Here is a 17,722-nt window from a genome sequence, read left to right on the forward strand (position 1 = left end):
TCCTGACAGGACAGATCTGATGGAAGTGAAGATCTCTGCTCCCTGAATTCCTCACGTAAACAACTCAAACTCTGCCTGTGGAGGGACTGGGAACCAGACCTTCCTTTCCTTTTTCCTTCACTGTGCACGAAGGAATGTGGGTGCTGACTCCCAGAGATGGGGAGAGAGGGACAGGTTTATATCCGAGCAAAGAAAAGTAAGGTGGGAGGAGGAGACTTTTCCTGTCTGACCGTGGCTGGACCCTGTGAGAGCGCTTGCTATCAAAACATTTCCATCTCCGATGAGTCTGAAATTATTCAGCCCCTGTGAGTGGCACAGGAAAAGGTCACGGGGATTATGCAGAGTAAGAGATTTTCTGGGCCCAGGATCATCAGATGGTTCAGGCTCAGCCCCTGTACAACACATGGGCAGTGACCCCACCCTGTGGCCCTGGAGTCCCTCAGAAACGGGCAGTCAGACACTGCCTTTAGAGTGGTGTTTTGGGGATAAAATGTGCATTGTTACCTCATGCTGAACCAATTCAGAAAGTTTTGAAGATCCCTTCGTCTGTCTTGAGACAGTGAAATACTCCAGGGAATATGCAGGAACAACTTGAGGTGTTTAGGCCTTACTGAAAAGGAAGAGCCCTGGGAACCAGGAATGCTGATTGTTAAAAGGAGCACCAGGACTCACTGCAGAATTGATTTGTCCTTCCTGAGATCAGTCTTCAAGGGCTGACCCATCATCCTCAGGAGGACATCCTGCCCAAAGAGAGGGAAAAGGAAAAGGGATTTTTCTGAATGGCTACTCTAAGTTTTAACAAAAGCATGATCATATAAAAGGAGAAATACCAAGAGAGTAGGGAACTTTCTGGGGGGAAAAGAGATTGAGCATTCCAGGCCAGACACTGTCAGAACAGACTTGGCCACCAAGTTCAGCTGCAACTGCAGCAGTTGAATTTGCTGGATAGAACACTTGTACACCGAGGCTCCTTGACTTGGATTATTCTCAGTTGCAGACTGGATGCAGAATAACTCACCTAAAAATGAAAATAGTTCTTGATCTCGGTTTGATTCTGGCCCAGGGCAGGTGCTCACAGCCACTGAACTCACTCACTGATGGGAACTGTAATCAGGGAAACTTCTGGTAATGGCAGTATTGGACCAGAAATAATTTGGTTTTAATTAGTCCCTCATTTATCAGTCTAAAACTCAGTTGTCCTGTCAAGAACTTTATTTTACTTGCTGTAATGTTAGCAGATTGGTAGTTGCATGTGTATGGTTGTGGGGTGCCCTCTAGTGAAGAGAAGAGAGAACTTTGCTTAAAAAGAACTGCACTATAAGGGCAATAATTTAGGATGAATTGTAACAGAAAATGAGACTAAAAATGAGCCTAAAACCCATGATAAACCAGTAGTGATAGTCATGGAACACACTGTTTTCACATACAAAAATAAATACACTTAAAGTTAGGCAATTCCTCTCCTGAGAGTTTTTGATAACAGCTTGGTAACAACTTGATTTAGTAATTTTAGATTGACTGGCATAAGGTGAAGGGTGTTAATCTGCTTTACCAGGATCTGAGATCTGTGGGTGGATCCAGTTCAGAATCTCTGTGACTCCTTCAGCTGCAACACGGAGGTGTTCCTCTGCCCTGGGCAGTGCCTAAGTACAGTCAGACCACCAGGAATAGGGATGGATGTCTGTTTGTTTGCTTGACAATAACATCAAAACACAGGCAAATACTTATGAAAAGGCAGCTTGCTTTTTTTCCAGATGACACTCGGAAAACACTTAAATAACCTACAAGCCAAATATTTTCATTGTTTTCCTTACTTATTGAAAGCAAACGCATTTTCTCTAACTTGTAGAACACCACTTGGGAGAGTAAAGTTTAGTTCCTGTCACTTCCTGCATGTGGACACTTGACAATCATTACAAATGAAGTGCTGCTTAACTACATAATACATCTTTCCCTTCTGTTTGCTCCTAAAGTTTCTATTTAGACTAATTTAAAACAAATGCTCATGGTTTCTTTTGGAGTTTTTTTGATAGTATTTGGTTGGCGTTTTTTTGGTGAAAATGGATGCTTTTAAAGGAAGGCTTCAGCATTAAAGCATTTTTCTTTAGGGTGTGCTAAGTTCAAGCAGGTAAACTGATTTCTTCAAGGGCTGCCAGGACAATTCAATGTGTGAGATGCTGTGGCCTGGCTGTTAACACTGCTACACGTTATCATGTTGTTGGACTATTTGAAGAGCAAGTGTGATTACTCATCCTGTTTGCAGCAGGTTTGCAAACCAGTCACAGACAAACAGAAACTCATGTCTCGTGCCAGTAAGAATTGTGCTGCATCTGGGACTCCTCAGCAAAACTGACTTTTCATAATTTCTGTTTACACAAAGCTGCTGCCTTTTAGATTTGGGTTCTTACCAGGCCAAACCTGAGCAGAGCTTATGAGCATTCGCTCCATTTTGGTTTGTTTGTTTTCTTAGTAGATTCCAAAATTATGCTACGTTAGATGATGGCATCTCAGTCAGCAGATGCCAGATACAGCATCAGGAAGGGACAATGTAGGGATCACTCATGCATGGCACTGTTTGACTGGCTCAGGGCAGAATGAGAGTTGCAAACTACAACTGTGCACAGCTGGAGTCAGCACCAGTTCCTTTCACTCCAGTCACAACCGTCACTGCACTTACCACAGCTGAGTGTGTGAGAGAAGGGGTTGTTTCCCACATTTTCCTTGTTCTGTCCTGGTGGTTGTTTGCCAACAGACCCAATTCTGCCATGCTTAGGCCATTCTAATGAAGTGCAGACCTCAGCCTGACTCACCTACCTTTCTTCTGGCTCAGATGTTAAGCAAAAAGTGTTAACAGTTTTGTTCCAATCATTATTCTAAAAGTAACTAACCAGCCTTTCCACAAATTTCAAGGAACTGAATATATTGGTACCATAAGTTCAGTAAAGGTAAAGTCAGAGCCACAAAATTTCCAGAAATAGAGTTTGAGTGGCGGCTGGTACCAAGAAAACACCACTAAACAGTTCTGTTTATCATCATGTTCACAGCAACCCAAGATGAAACAAACTGGGGGATGACTAAATAACTATGCATTGAAGTGGAAACAGTAGTGAAAAAAAGGCCACAAGAAGCCTTATTAATAAATGAAGACAATTTATTACTTCAAGTGTTAATGGTAAAAAAAATTCAGCACAGCTGTTGCATTTAAAAAAGTGAAACTACAATTAAGTACTATGTTCTAGTTCAATAAACAGATGAACCCAATGTTCTTCAAAACAGTTAAGCATTATACAGTACATCTTATGAAGACCCGTAAATTAAAGAACTACTTCTTAAATTTAGAGATTAAAAAAGTTCTGCATTCACAACTTTAGCTTCTTTTTTCTCCCACGCCCATCAGGAGTGCCATCCATTTTGCGCTTCTGTGCCTGCAAGGTAAGATTTTATACTAAGCTGTTGTCATACAGAAAGGCTGTGAGCAAGCAATGTGTTTCAAAACAAAGCAGATGGAGAAGATCAACACCCTGGCAGCTTTAAAATATGATCAATTGCAAATGTGGCATTTAGCAAATATGCACATCTTTTCTGTTGTTTTTCATGCTCCAAATCTGGAAGAGCATGATTTCACAGAGGTAGAAAGTGTATAAAAACAAGTAAGGATGGTATAAAGCTTCCTATTATGAAAAGGTATTTCTAAATATCCATTTAAATATTCTGTGAACACGTCTAAGAAACTTAATATTCCATCACTATTAACATTACTGATTTCTGCACATCTGTCAACTAAGTTGTGCTTCTAAGTTTTTGCTTCAACAGCTCTAGGCAACAACCTGAACAAATGGAGGTAGGAAAATACATAAAGGTGATATTTTATTTACAAAATAGGCCTATTTGCATATTAGGAATACTTTGAATTTAGTCAGCAAAGAGCGCTGTCAAGCATTTGTGCTATTTTCCCAAATCTAGCTCTACAGGCCCATTTGTAAATAGATCTGTGGATGATTTAGCAGATTCTATAAATCAAAATGCCAAATACATCCCTGATGTACTTACCAGGGTAAATCTATACAGTGTACCAACCCAGTGATCCAAAACCTAACAAGTTTATCTGCTCCAAAGCATGTGAGCTGCACTTAAGAACCTTTTTTCTTCTATTTGACATCCTCAACTGGACTAGATGAACACTGACATGAACTTTAGGCAGCTTTTAACATTGCCCTCTAAGTTGCTGGTTTCAAATAACTTTAGATATCACTTGTCCTAGACACTTGGAAAAACGCTGTTTTCAAGTGAGCTTTTTCACAGAAATGCCTTTTTAAATCTTACTGAAGATGGTTTTGGTCCACGTTTCTTCTTTTCTGCCTTTTCCTTTTCTTCCAGTTCCATGTTTTCTCTTTCAATGAGTGTGATTAAAGTATTACACCTCCTTTGTAGCTCCTGCATTGCACAACATATTCAATCAGTACCTTAGGCAGCCACTTAATGTAAAAATCCTCTTAGAATATTAAAAATGCTGGTGAGTAGGTAAGTAGTTTGCTGGATCTTGTCAGAATAACAAAGAAACAATGAAATGTTTCATGCTACTTACTTCCTGGCTGGCTTCACAGGGATGGATTTGATTGCAGATGTTTGCTTTGTAAAAGACATTTATATTTAACTCAAATTGGAAAAGCATACCTTAGAATTTTGAACTTCTCCTCCCATTTGCCACGGCTACATTTGACACCCGTACAGTTGTCAGAAAGTTATTAAGAGGTAAAACCTTGTTCCCATGCACCTACCTCAGTATTTCAGCAGCAATTTAATTAACTTAATTTAATATTGTGATAGGCATTCATGAACAAAAAGGATATATATATATATATATATATATATATATATATATATATATATATATATATATATATATATATATATATACCATTGCAGTTCTGGACTTGAGAAACCAGTCAAATCTGAATTGCGGCGAGTTTCGGATACATTGTCTTAATTCATCATAGACATTTTCTTTATCAAATCCTAGTTTGTGAAGCATACAGATTAGGAAGCGATCCTCCTCTTCGGTGTAATTCTTCCCTTTATTAGTACCATAGGATATTCTTAGTTGGTGGAAAGGGGCTTTATATCTCCCAATCTGAACAAAACAAATAAGACCACATAAAGCTAAGAAATAGGTCAGAATTAGCATGGAAGTCTTTTGTATAAAAGCATTAAATCACATGAAGACAGAAAACTATAACTTCAAGCATCTCCCATGCTAAGTCTTCACAAGAAAATGACTTTAGGTTCAGAACAGTGCATTTATCAAAGCTATCTAAACAGGCAAATTCTGGTTTCGACAACAGACAGCTTTGTCATCTTCTGACTAATGGCAGGCTTTCACTACACTTAAAAACAGGCAAGACTGGTCAGGATTCAAGTGGCAACGATCCTTTTGGACAAAAATCTTCAGGAACCGGTAAAGTCAGAGTAAGAGTAAAAAGGTACGTGACAGCTGGCACGTGGTTTGGCTGCCTTCTGGTTTATTGACTCTGACACTTCTTCCCTAGAAGACAACTAACTCAGCAAACCTGAAGTGGGGAGAAAATTGCGACAAAGTGTCTTAATTAACTATAAATCTCTTCACTACCAACTACTTGGTGAAACACAAACAAGAACAAAAGCTTCCTCTGTTGGATTAGTCTTTTTTAAGTGCTCTCTAATCTCATGTTTCTAACTCCCTCTGTCTTCTGCCATCTCTACCTGTTTCTACTTTACTCCAATTCTCTCCACCTGTTTTCCTATGTTTCTCTCTCCCCCACTGCTCTACCCACCTACCTCTCTCCCTTCTCTTCCTCCATTTCTCTCTCTCCATCCCTCTCCATTTTTCTCTCCATCCCTCTATCTCCCCCATTTCTCCCTCTCTCCATCCCCCTCTCTCCATTTCTCTCTCTCTCTCTTAATTTCAGTTCCATGTGTCCAGAAGGAACTGTGCTCCTCCCCAAAGCCTGTACTATGTGGAGTTACACAGCACTCTGAACTGTGTGCTGTAATACAGAAGACTGTTACAAACACCAGGGTAGACCATAGCTAAGGGTGTCATCACAGCACTTCCGTGGGATGGAAAAGCCATAGGAAGAAATTGCTGAGTGTTATGCAAAGAGGCCACTGTCATGCCCAAGATGTCTTCATACATCAGCAGCACTGGCCAGACAGGGGTCATGCATCTCCCCTCACTGGCACCAGGAAAAAAAAAAAGAAACTGAGCAAACCCACCTTTGTATCGAGAGCCTTTTTTATGCTGATTCGTCTCTGAATTCTAGCTTCTCCTCTTTCAATCTGAGCCATGATCTTCTCTATGTCTGGAGTTCATTGCATCTTTCCCAGAACACAGCTAAGAAAAGAACAACTTCTTAGTATCTTATCATGCATTGTAAAAGTCAGAGGTTTAACCTTAAAAAAAGGATGTTAGCTGTTCCTTCCTTTTACCAGAGCTTACTGCTGTGTGACAACAGACACGCCTTGAGCTGGTAAGAAACCTTCCCTTCCAGCTACCATGTGCTGCAGTAGTAAAAATGCTGGTTTGAAGAGGGTAGATATAGGAATCTTCAGTTTAAGTGAGGTACAATACAGGCCAGTAAGACTTTTGTGTGTCAGTCTCCTCAAAGGAAACAAAGCTTCTTCAAATGAAAACGGATGTAACAGAATACAGTTTTGTCAAGAGAAGCAAGAGGGCAACTGAGTGCCCGAAGACAAGCAAGTGCCTGAAAGACCATTAGGTGTTTAAATAAGGGGGTTTTGTACAAGATTTTTTCACATTTTCAACTTGCTCTATACCTCTAGAAATGTAGTGCCAGGACTTTGCAGCTGCACTACAGTGGAAAAAAAATCTCTTCTAATGCGAGGTTAAGACTCAGGTTACCAGTGGTGGCTGTAGGTCAATCGTGATGTATCTACTGTGTTCTGCTCTCGAGGAGCAGGTAAAGGTTAACTTCTCATTAATGAATACAAGGAAAAGGGAAATCTCTTCAGCTAAGCAGTGTTTCTCAGCATTTCCCTTTGCAAAAATTAACAAGAACTGAAGACAGTGCTACCCAGTTAGATTCAGGATATAGTGAAATGGCTCAGCAGGAGTTACTGTGTGCATTTTAGTACAGCCTTAGTTGTGCAGGGGGTAATGATGGTAAAAGACAGAGCAGCAGATCCAAAATACATCAATATAATTCTACCCCAAAAATCTTAAAACAGCAGTGTAAGAAATTGTCAGCTGTAGGATGTTACCATGTTCTCAGGCAGTTCAAATGAGCCAAGCAGAGTTAGATACTCTCAGAGCTGAGTACAGAATTAAGTTACCTGAATACTCAATGACTTCCTCTGGGGTTTTTCCTTCGACTTCTCGTGCTATATTTTCAATGTCATCACGGCCCCATTTCTCATTGGCTTTGATGAACTGGTTGAAATCTCTCTTATTCCAGTTAGTGAAGCCCTATACAGCAATCAAGAGGAAACATTGCACAGAGGTTCAGGATTTGTCCATCTCCGAATTTGATTCAACTGGTTTCTTGAAATTGCCTGTAACACTTCCATCATTCCACAGTGTTAAACCTTTTCTTTCTCTGCAGTTTAATTTAGTAGAACTCTTTTTATGCTGCAGTCACTGTAGTCTCTCTATTTAAGTACTGCAAAATGACTAGCACTACTTCTTTATTTACCTAGTAATTTCTGGTAAGTTTTCAGCTGAAAAATTAATCCCTCCTCCTAATAGTCTCTCTGTGGGATTACTTTCTAAGAAAAAAAAATTGCTCAAGTGAAAGTAGTGTAATGGCTTTTGTTTTGTCAAAAAGGCCCCCCAAGTGCCTCACAGACACCCTCAGCCATTGCATCATTGCAGTGACCACTGCATGGTCACTCTCCCTCAGAAGGACTAAAGCCATCTCGTGATGCTGATTTTCAGCAGAGACACAAGTAGCACTGCTGAAGTCATGAGCCAAAGTAGGTTCATTTCATATTACCAGTAGCTTTTACAAGTAGTGGGAAGTAGCAAGTTCTGCCAGCCATGTTGTGATTTAGCCACAGCTTACTGGACTGTACTGATTCCTGACCTCTGTGATTCTGGTGTCTCCACAGTGAGCTGTTCCAGCTCATTACTACGCAAGCAAGAAATCCTGTCCTGTAATTCCGATCCCCTGCCAAAATACAACGTGTAAATAAAATATCCAAATAAGGCATATCAAGCATTCACCTGGCTTTAAATTATTTAAATATACAGGCTTCCTAATTATATACCTATTCAGCTCACACCCTCTTTCAGTGAGGGGAACTATCCACTACCAGATGTGGTTTAGGAAAATTGACCGTTCAGACTCCAAGATTCACTTCCATATGGGTGTGAAAGTGAGGCAGAATATGTGCATTAAATAATGTGGAATGCAGCACACCCAGCTCTGCAGCCATTCTGCAAGGTCTCATGGAAAGACATCACAGTCTATAGTGAACGCCAGACTAGGATTCAGGAGAATCCTTGGTGCACATTCCTCAAAGATATCCTATGACATAGGCCTATGACAAACCTAATGCTAGAAACTCTTTTCAGTCAGAACCAAACTTTGCAGATGTGGTAACTACGGCACAGCGACCAAGAAATGTTCCCATAATGCTGTGAAACACAAAACAAGCTTTGGCTGATTTCAGTCTCACTGAAGACCCAACAATACCTGGGTTAGAAGTTTCTCTTTTTCTTCCAGTTCTTCATCATTAAGAGGTTCAGCCTCATCAATCTTAAGCTGCTCTTCCTTTTGTGCTTGGGCTGCATTTGGGAGATCAGGATTACGAGGTACCTGAAAGGTTTTGCACTTTGTAAAACTGAATTAATTTTTCACAGATAATTACTAATTGTCACCTTTCTGTTAATATAACCTAATAGCTTCTACAGCTGAACATGATTTTATTTCATTTAAATTACTGTGAAAGGCTGGAAAAGTACATATTCTCCTACTGTTGCATTAAACTGTTCCATTGCAAGAATTTAGGGAATAACACAGAAGGGACTGGACCTTAAAGATCACCTCTTTTCCAAGCCCTGCTATGGGCAGGGCCACCTTCTGCTTAGACAAGGATGCTCAAAGGCTCGTCCAACGTGGCCTTGAACACTTCCAAGCAAGTGGAATGTGGGTCATCCACAGCTTCTCTGGGCAAATTGTGCCAGTGCCTCACCACACTCACAGTGAAGAATTTCCTTCCAATATCCAACCTAAACCTGCCCTCTGTCAGTTTAAAGCTGCTCCCTTGTAAAAAGTCCCTTTTCAGCTTCCTGCAAGCCCCCTCTAGGTACTGAAAGGCTGCAATCAGGTTGCTCCAGAGCCTTTGCTTCTCCAGACTGAACAATCCCAACTCTCAGCCTTTGCTCTTAAGAGAGGTGCTCCATCCCTCTGGTCAAGGAAATTCTTCAGTTACCTTGCAATTGTTTTCCTGTAGTAGAGAATCTCTTTTTCCAATAGTTCAACAGGCGAGGAGGAAAGAACTGGAAGTCCTGTACATTCGGCTGTTTTGGAGGCCGTGGAGCCTGAAACACAAAGTTTGCATTTGCTCCCTTTCACATCCAGAATCTGCTTGCTTGTAAGAAGTAATTTAGGTTTATGAGCAAACAAAAAGCATTATTGTTACAAAAATGCACTGTCTTAACTTGGGGGGAAAAAAGTCACACCATGCAAGACACACCAACCACCACAAAGAATTCTAAAAGTAAAAGAGCAGTGAGAGAAGGGGAAGAGAGGTCTTTTGGGAGGAGGTGGCTGGTGAAAAAGTCACACGTGTTTAAAGCATTAATCTTGCACAGGAAAATTTACAGCTGCTTAAATAAGAACTAGAAAAAACTTGATCTTAGCCTCCCTAACGTCTTACAAGTTTCATACTGTTCTTATTTTTTCTCACAGAAGTTTGTCTCAAGTCTTTTGGAAATTTTTTCTAAATTTAGATAGTGCCCTCCACTTTATAAAAGTGAACAGAGCAGTTTTTATGACTCAAGACCTATTTGTTGCTTAGAGCTTTAGCCATTTACCATACATATTGAAAAAATTTATTTCTTTTGATTAGTCAACTCACCTTGGTGCTTTTGGTTCACTGACTCGAAGAGCCTCTCTGAAGTAAGCATCCACAGCATAATTGGCTTTTCTTTCTCTTTTAGCTGGTTCAATCCACTCTGTAAATGCCAACTATAAAAACAAAACCCATCACCCCCAAAACCAAAAATTAAGTCTTGCAAGATCATGAGACCAGCTACAAGTTTTATGTAAAATTAGATCTACATCTACTTCATTATAAGTGTTATAAGTGTTATTTAAACTATTTTCATAGATGACACTGTATTTTACCCAATACCTCTTAAATAAGTATGACTAAAACATGCAATTCAGTGCATTCCTCCAAAAGAAACTTAAAACATTACCTTCTGTTTTTCTCTGTAGTCTTCCCCTTCAAAATTATACACGCTAGATTCAGTATCCATAGTAAAATTCCTAAGGGAGCTTTCACCCATCTTTGAAAGTTTTTCGTTCATTTCCGCAGTCTTGGACAGGGGATACAGAAAAGAATAGCAGCCATTTGGATGGTACTTCATTATTTAACATCTCATTCCCAGATAGAACGGGAGCCATTTTGGAAGGCACGTCATTATTAAACACCTCATTCCAGAAAGGAGCCACTCTGAAAGGTACTTCATTTTAAAACATCCCATTGCCAGAAAGAAGAGGAGCCATTCTAGAAGGTACTTGACTATAAAACATCTTATTGACAACATAGAAAAAACAGACACGATTGAGTAACACAAAAACCCTCTACAGCAAAAACCCCTTTTCTCTCCAGCTTGGAACCAAGTTATCATCCAGAGACTCACTATCTTGCCATCACATTTAAATCTACAGGTGAGCTTCCCCTTTTCAAACCTTCTCACCTTCTTTGCCCCTCTTTCCAAAAGGTGATCAATATCTTCATCTGTAATCTCACTATCCTTTGAAGCAAACACGTGTGTTGCTCCATGTCTGATCATTTGCAGCATTTCATCCTTTCCAAGTTTATTCAGGTTTTGATCCACCAATCTTCCTAAAGATAAAAATGCTTGAGGATAGCAACTCACTAAAGAGTTTATGTTATGGAAGGAGCAATACAGGATTTTCTCCCCCTTATATTTCCACATACAAGCTACATATTACTGATTCCAAGCAAGTCAACTAAGGTTACCTTACTTTTCTCTGTCTATTAGAAAAAGGAAAGGCATTCATTTAAATTTAAAGTGAAAGAAGAAACTGAGTGCTTTAAAAAGTCAAATCTGACTATATCCCACTAGGCAGGTAAGCAAAAAGTTAGTGAGGAAATGCCTACTCCTACAGTAAAACAAATTTCCAAGTGGATGAGGCCTTTGCACATGAACTCCCTTCAGAGCTCAGATGAGGCAAAAGCAACACTCCCACTGGTTCTTACTGGCTGATTGCACCATGATTTACAACGGGAGAAGAAGGGAATTTCATCCTAGATCCCAAGTGCCTTCCTATACTTGCCTTGCTGGATGACTATGGAATCCAGGCGCAGTTTCATTTCTGCACGCTCCACTATCCTTTCCTCCACGGTATTGTCTGTAATAAACCTGAACACACGGACAGTCTTGGTCTGCCCAATTCTGTGCGCTCGATCCTGCCCAAAACAGTAACAAAAAATTCAGCACTTGCCTTCCAGCATGACTACATAATGAGGTTTAAGATTTTCATTATTTACAGCACACAAATTTACAAAACACAACAGCACAGGTTACTTAAATGTTTACAGCTATCCATGGCTACCCAAGATATCACATTTTTATCTACATTGCAGGTTTGGGTTTTTTTTTTCAATAACACTGACAGTGAGTGTGTCTCTATGTGTCATAGCTAAAAAACAGCAGGATTTGGGGTTTTTCATTAAATCACATCGAGGAGAAGATTTGGATGCTTCTGACCTTAAGCAACCTTCTGTAGAATCAAAGCATGAAGAAATCATCTCTCTGCTGATCAAAAGCTGCCTTTCTCAAAATCCTTCAGTAGTGCCATGAATAGTTCAAGAAAAATACAATACCCTGCCTCTCCTGACTAGTGAAACACGAACCACTGTGAGAATCAGTATTCTCAACACACACCTGTAGTGGTAGCTGGTACTGCCTCATTTGAGCTATTAGACACCAGTTCCATCATTCTTTTGAAGTGATTTTTGCTAGAGTACTTGAGACCCACAGGTTGACTGAAATAATTTAAGACATTTCCAAGACTTGTCTCTGAAAGGCCTCATTTGTCAAAAAAAAAAAAAAACAACAAAAAAAACCCAACCAAAAATCCAAAAATCCACTGGCAGTTTTTAGATAGCTTTGCTTTCTTAGGTGGTCACTAATGTCCTTGACATGTATCCAGGATGGAGATGCATCCACATGTACTTAAAAAAACCCCTAAGGATAGTCGCTAAAATGAGATCCTTTCATTACCATCACCATAAAAGCAGTTTTTGAAAACTTTAATTCAACTTTTCTTTATCTCATTTTCAAGATCGCAGGAAAAACAGTGAAAACACATTCACCTCCACTCCCCACAACAGCTTTATAGTTTTGGGATTAACGACCTAGATTTAATTCATTTTTGCTTACTCAAGTAGGCTATTTGCATTAAACAATACTATGAGGTGTAGCACACACCCAGCATTTCCCACTACATAAAACACTGTATAACCCAAATGTGACTGAGGACTACTGGTTCCACACAGTGGAAGCTGCACTTGAACTGAAAATTAGTCTTACAAATCCTGCTCCTGTGCTAAAATGGGAAAATACCAATTTATTTTGGAAGTACACATTTCTAGCAAAGTACTGTGAGAAAAAGAAAAACAAAACCCCATAATTTCCATCTGGAATCTTACCATAGCCTGGAGATCTACTTGTGGATTCCAGTCTGAATCATAGAGAATTACAACATCAGCAGTAGCCAGATTGATTCCAAGACCTCCTGCTCGTGTACTCAACATGAACACAAATTTTGAGCTGTCAGGATCGTTGAATGCATTAATGGAAGCCTAAATAAATGAAAAGAATGTATCAGTTAAACAAAACGTTTTACAAGTAGTATTTTTACACAAATACAATCCCTGAAGTTGTAAATACCTGTCGCTCATTGTGAGGAGTTTGTCCATCCAGTCTGCAATATTCGTAATTTCTCCACATACAGTAATCTTCCAAAATATCTAGAACTCTTGTCATCTGACTGAAGATTAGAACCCTCGAGCCTGTTTGGGTAAAAAGGTTTCTTATGCTTTCACCAAAATACAAGATTAAACAAACTCTCCAAGTCTGCACTACCAGAAAAGGAAGGAGGACAATTCCATGTACTAAGAAGAAAAGTCGTTTGAATTTCAGACCCAAACTACAATGCAGGGCTGCAGCTGCTGCTGCCACAGCACATCCATGCCATAGGACACGTTTGTCTTACCCTGATATGTCACTGTCTAATTAGTGGCTGGCTTCTCCTTTTCATTTTGTGTTGTACTCCTCAAGAAAAAGTTCCCAGACATGGCAGAGTAAGATGGTAACACAAACATAAAAACATCATCAAGTATAAATAATAAAATTTTGAAGTATTTGATTGTTTTGGATTTAAGATCTCTAGAAATAAAGTGAATTCTTCTTAAGTACTTGTCAGTTTACTTACCTGCCAAGAACAACTTAAATTAAAAAAAAAGGTTCAGTACTTTATGCATATACACTCAACCATTTCCAGTCTACTGGAGAAATTTAAGTAAAACACAGGATATAACAAAGTTTCTACTTCCTTTTGTCCTTTGGACTCAAGGGTTAATACTGAACTCTCTTGTTTAAGATGCTAATTTGATTTGAGACCAGTCCAGTATTAATTACAACACCTCATCAATAAACCTGATATCAGGAAGAAACCAAGATCAAAAAAGCACAGTAACCACTGAATTGCTTGGTTTTTAGTCTTGAGTTATACAGTCACAGCTGCCTGGATGATACCTAGATAGAAAGTACAGTTTACTTCTATACTACAGAAGGTTGAGGTTTGGACGTGGTTTTATTTTTCTGCAAAGTGTCCCCACTCACAAACCTGCGTCCAACTTCTTCAGCAAGGTTACTACTGTAAGCATACTCAAAAAATAGTGAGCTAAAAATTTATTCCAGTGTCAAAAACTCTGTTGCAAGTGACCTTTACAGTAACCCATTTCAAAGCTCAAATAACTTTAAAACAACTCATGAGTTCCCCCATGTCTGAGTGTTTATAGAATACACAGAAAAACCTCAGGTACCGTTCAAAATCACATCCAGCAAGAAAGACCAACGTTTCACACAGGATTTGACTTGAACTAGGTATGAGGACTCTGAATCTGAAATGGTCCTTCATGGCAAATCAAAGGTGTGGCTAAAATACTACATAATTATATTTCAGATAGCTAAGAAAACGATGAAAGAAAATCTAAAGCCCCAATCAAATGATGTTTTTATGGTGTGAACTTAGCTGGGATGAAAAAATGGGAAAAAAAAAGAAATCAAAACACTTCAGCACAAAAAGCCATAATGGACTATTGATCCAAGCTGGTATCATACTAGAAACCAACAGTAATCCTGGCTAAAGTCCGCTGGGTTTTGCTCAGAATACACACAAACGTTACTGAACCAAAAAACTCTCAAAACCCCAGAAAGGAGATGCATACCTTGTTCTTTCAACTTAGGTAGCAATTTGTCTAGAACTACCATCTTGCCACTGTTAGTGACCAAATGCATGTCTGTTGTGTAAGGTGGGCCAGGCTCTGCTCCATCAAAGAGGTACGGGTGATTGCAGCATTTCCGCAGCTGCATCAGGATGTTCAGCAGTCTCATCTTGTCCAGCTTCCCAGCTGAGTTCAGGATATCTATATCCTTCATCAGGATTCGGGTATACCTACAGCAGGGAAAGAACAAAACCCTTCTGTTCACTCTCAAATGAAGTCTAAAATGAAGCTGGGGGATGATTTACAAGCTGCATCTTTCGCTGGTGCAGGGGGAGGAGGAGGAAAGGTTTGAATACACGTAAGCCAGGAAAAGCCTGTGGGAGACAGAACCTGCCCTCAGCATCATGGCAGCCATGGGACATGGTTTGGGTGTCATTCTTCTGCCTCTGGGCAAGTCAGAAATGTAGCACAGACTCACAGAATTGATTGGGTTGGAAGAGAACTCTGAGATCATCAGTTCCAACCTTAGGCTAAACACCACCATCCACTGGGTGCCACGTCCAGCTGTTTCCTAAATACCTCCAGAGATGGTGAATCCACCACCTGTCTGAGCAGCCTATTCCAATGCTTGACAACCCTTTCCATTAAGAGATTCCTCCTGATGTTTGACCTGAACCTCCCTTGGTGTAGTTTGAGGCCATTTCTTCTTGTTCTGTTGCCTGGGAGAAGAGGCTGATGACCCCCTCGGCTGCACCCTCCCATCCAGGAGTTGTGCAGAGCAAAAAGGTTCCTCCTGAACCTCCTCTCCTTTGAGCAAGAAGTTAAGCAAGTTTTCCTAAGTCTTTAGGCTACAAATACTGTCTAAAGCTCACCCTACCCTTCATTTAATCAGGTAAATCTCCCTGACATGCATGGTTCTGTCATAGCAGTGTCAGAAAGAAACAGGTATAAACTGGGAGTATACCAGAGAGAATAAATTGAGTTCTACACAACCTCCAAGTCACAGACAGCACATTCCTTCTGAGCCTGAACCACAGCCCAGTCAAGCACATGCATTAATTACCATTCTCGCTGCATTTTGCTGAGGCCCACATAAATTTTAACTTCCTTCTTTGGAGGCAAGCTTTTCTCCACATCAGCCTTGATGCGACGGAGAAGGAATGGTCGTAGCACCTGAAAGAGGTTCATCATTAAATGCATTTTGGAAACTGAAACACTGATCAGGTCAATGGATGAATCAAAGAGCAGATATTCTCTATCACAGATACATCATCTAGTGTTAGACAATCTGAAAAAAAAAAGCGCAACCTATATGGAGAAATTATTTGCTATACATAGGATATACATGTGCTTTATTTGAAAGACTCAAAGATTAGGTCAAAATGATCTTTGACATGGTTCTGTGTCCTTGGACTTAATTTTGCTTGACTGAAAAGTTGTGGAATAATCTCTCTCATCCTAATAGTCTATCATAGGAAGCATGAGAAGAACTGTTTGGGATTTAACTTAGGTAAATGTAACCCTTGTATAAAAGGCAAAAGGACTCACCATATGAAGGCGCTCCACCAGTTTTTGATCCCCTAGACAGTTGTTGGTATCAAACCACGAATCAAAATCCTGTATCAACAAAATCATTGGTTTATAAGAGGCTTCCTTTCAAGGTACAATAGCATCACAATGGTGAACAAATACAACTCTCATATGGCCAGGAAGTAAAAGAACAAATTACCTTATTTGGCCTATTTTATGAAAAGCTTTATAACAAACATTTCCAACTCAATCTATCACTTATCAGTAACTGACACCACTACACTAACTACAAAAAGAAAATGAAAAGACTTAAACTCCTTTAAGTAAGAATGAGGAAAGTTGAAAAAATTAAAAATTAAACTAATAATCGCACCTCGGTAAAGAATATCCATTGGTAATTACAATGTCTCTTGACTTATGACATGTTTCTGACTAAACATCAAAATCTGGATGCAGGTTACTGGGTTCAGTCTTCATATATCTTTAATATCTCTGATTTTCAAGAATCCACTTGCTCAGAAAATATCCATTACATTTGAAATAATAATCATATTTGAACACCTTTTGACAATATTGTGATCTGCCCAGCCACAGACATTCAAAGGAGTGACTTACACAATGCAAAAGATTTCTGGAAATAGGTTACAGCAGAATATTACTTGTGCACTTACCAAAAATGCCAAAAATGTTGAAAATAGCATTTATTCTTTTGAAAACATCAGTCTAGCATTTATTCTTTGCAGCAATTTCTGCCCAAATCCAGTCTTCTTGTTTCTGTACAGATGATTTCTTTTCAACCAGGGTTATGTTGCCTACAATAACAGCAACAAGGATGTTCAGGAAAGGGGAAAAAACACCAGAAAAAAATGTACAGAATATTTAATTTGCAAGAAGAAAATAAACTACTGCTTTGCATTCTTTATGTAACAGCAGCAACTCTGCACACATTTGCACAGAAGGGGGAAGCACAGCAGCAGAAACAGGAAAACAGTTAATATTAACTCATCACCTTAGAAAAATAAAAAAATAGACAGTATTTTCCTCTTTCTTGCACATAGATTTAAAATTTCCTGGAAGGACATCCTAGACTCGCACCTCTTCTTTGGGTATTTTAACACAAATCAGGGAAATCTGAACTAGTTTCTAACTAGAAAAATGTATCACCTTGGAAACAAAAGGTAGCTGAAAGGGGAAAGCAGAACACCTAGATCTGAGGAAATTTTGACAGTGTCTGCTAACACGGATTACATGGATTTTAAATTCCAGTCACAATGCCAGACCTGAAGCCAAACCTGACAGCAGCTGCTTTCAGTTCCTGTCTCTATATCGGGCACAAGAAGAGATCTATCTAGTCTGGGGCTGTAGATGTGTGGAGGCTTGATGGTGGTCAAAACCACCTGAAAGTAGCTAAAGTACAGAACTGTAGCATTTTGCAGAAGTAGGATGAAAGAGGAAGGTTTTCTGAAGCAGGGCAGGGAACAGAAAT

At 39.6% G+C, this 17,722-nt stretch overlaps 1 protein-coding gene and 1 pseudogene across 1 annotated transcript in view; one reads left to right on the forward strand and one right to left on the reverse strand.

Annotated features, from left to right (window-relative positions):
- Positions 1-17,722, forward strand: part of LOC118700245 (uncharacterized) — a 171,780-nt gene that overhangs the window by 32,618 nt on the left and 121,440 nt on the right. The window lies entirely within an intron of this gene.
- On the reverse strand, positions 3,131-16,318 carry LOC118700243 (SWI/SNF-related matrix-associated actin-dependent regulator of chromatin subfamily A member 5-like; annotated as a pseudogene).

This window comes from Molothrus ater, chromosome 4, assembly GCF_012460135.2.
Source record: "Molothrus ater isolate BHLD 08-10-18 breed brown headed cowbird chromosome 4, BPBGC_Mater_1.1, whole genome shotgun sequence".
NCBI lineage: Eukaryota > Metazoa > Chordata > Aves > Passeriformes > Icteridae > Molothrus > Molothrus ater.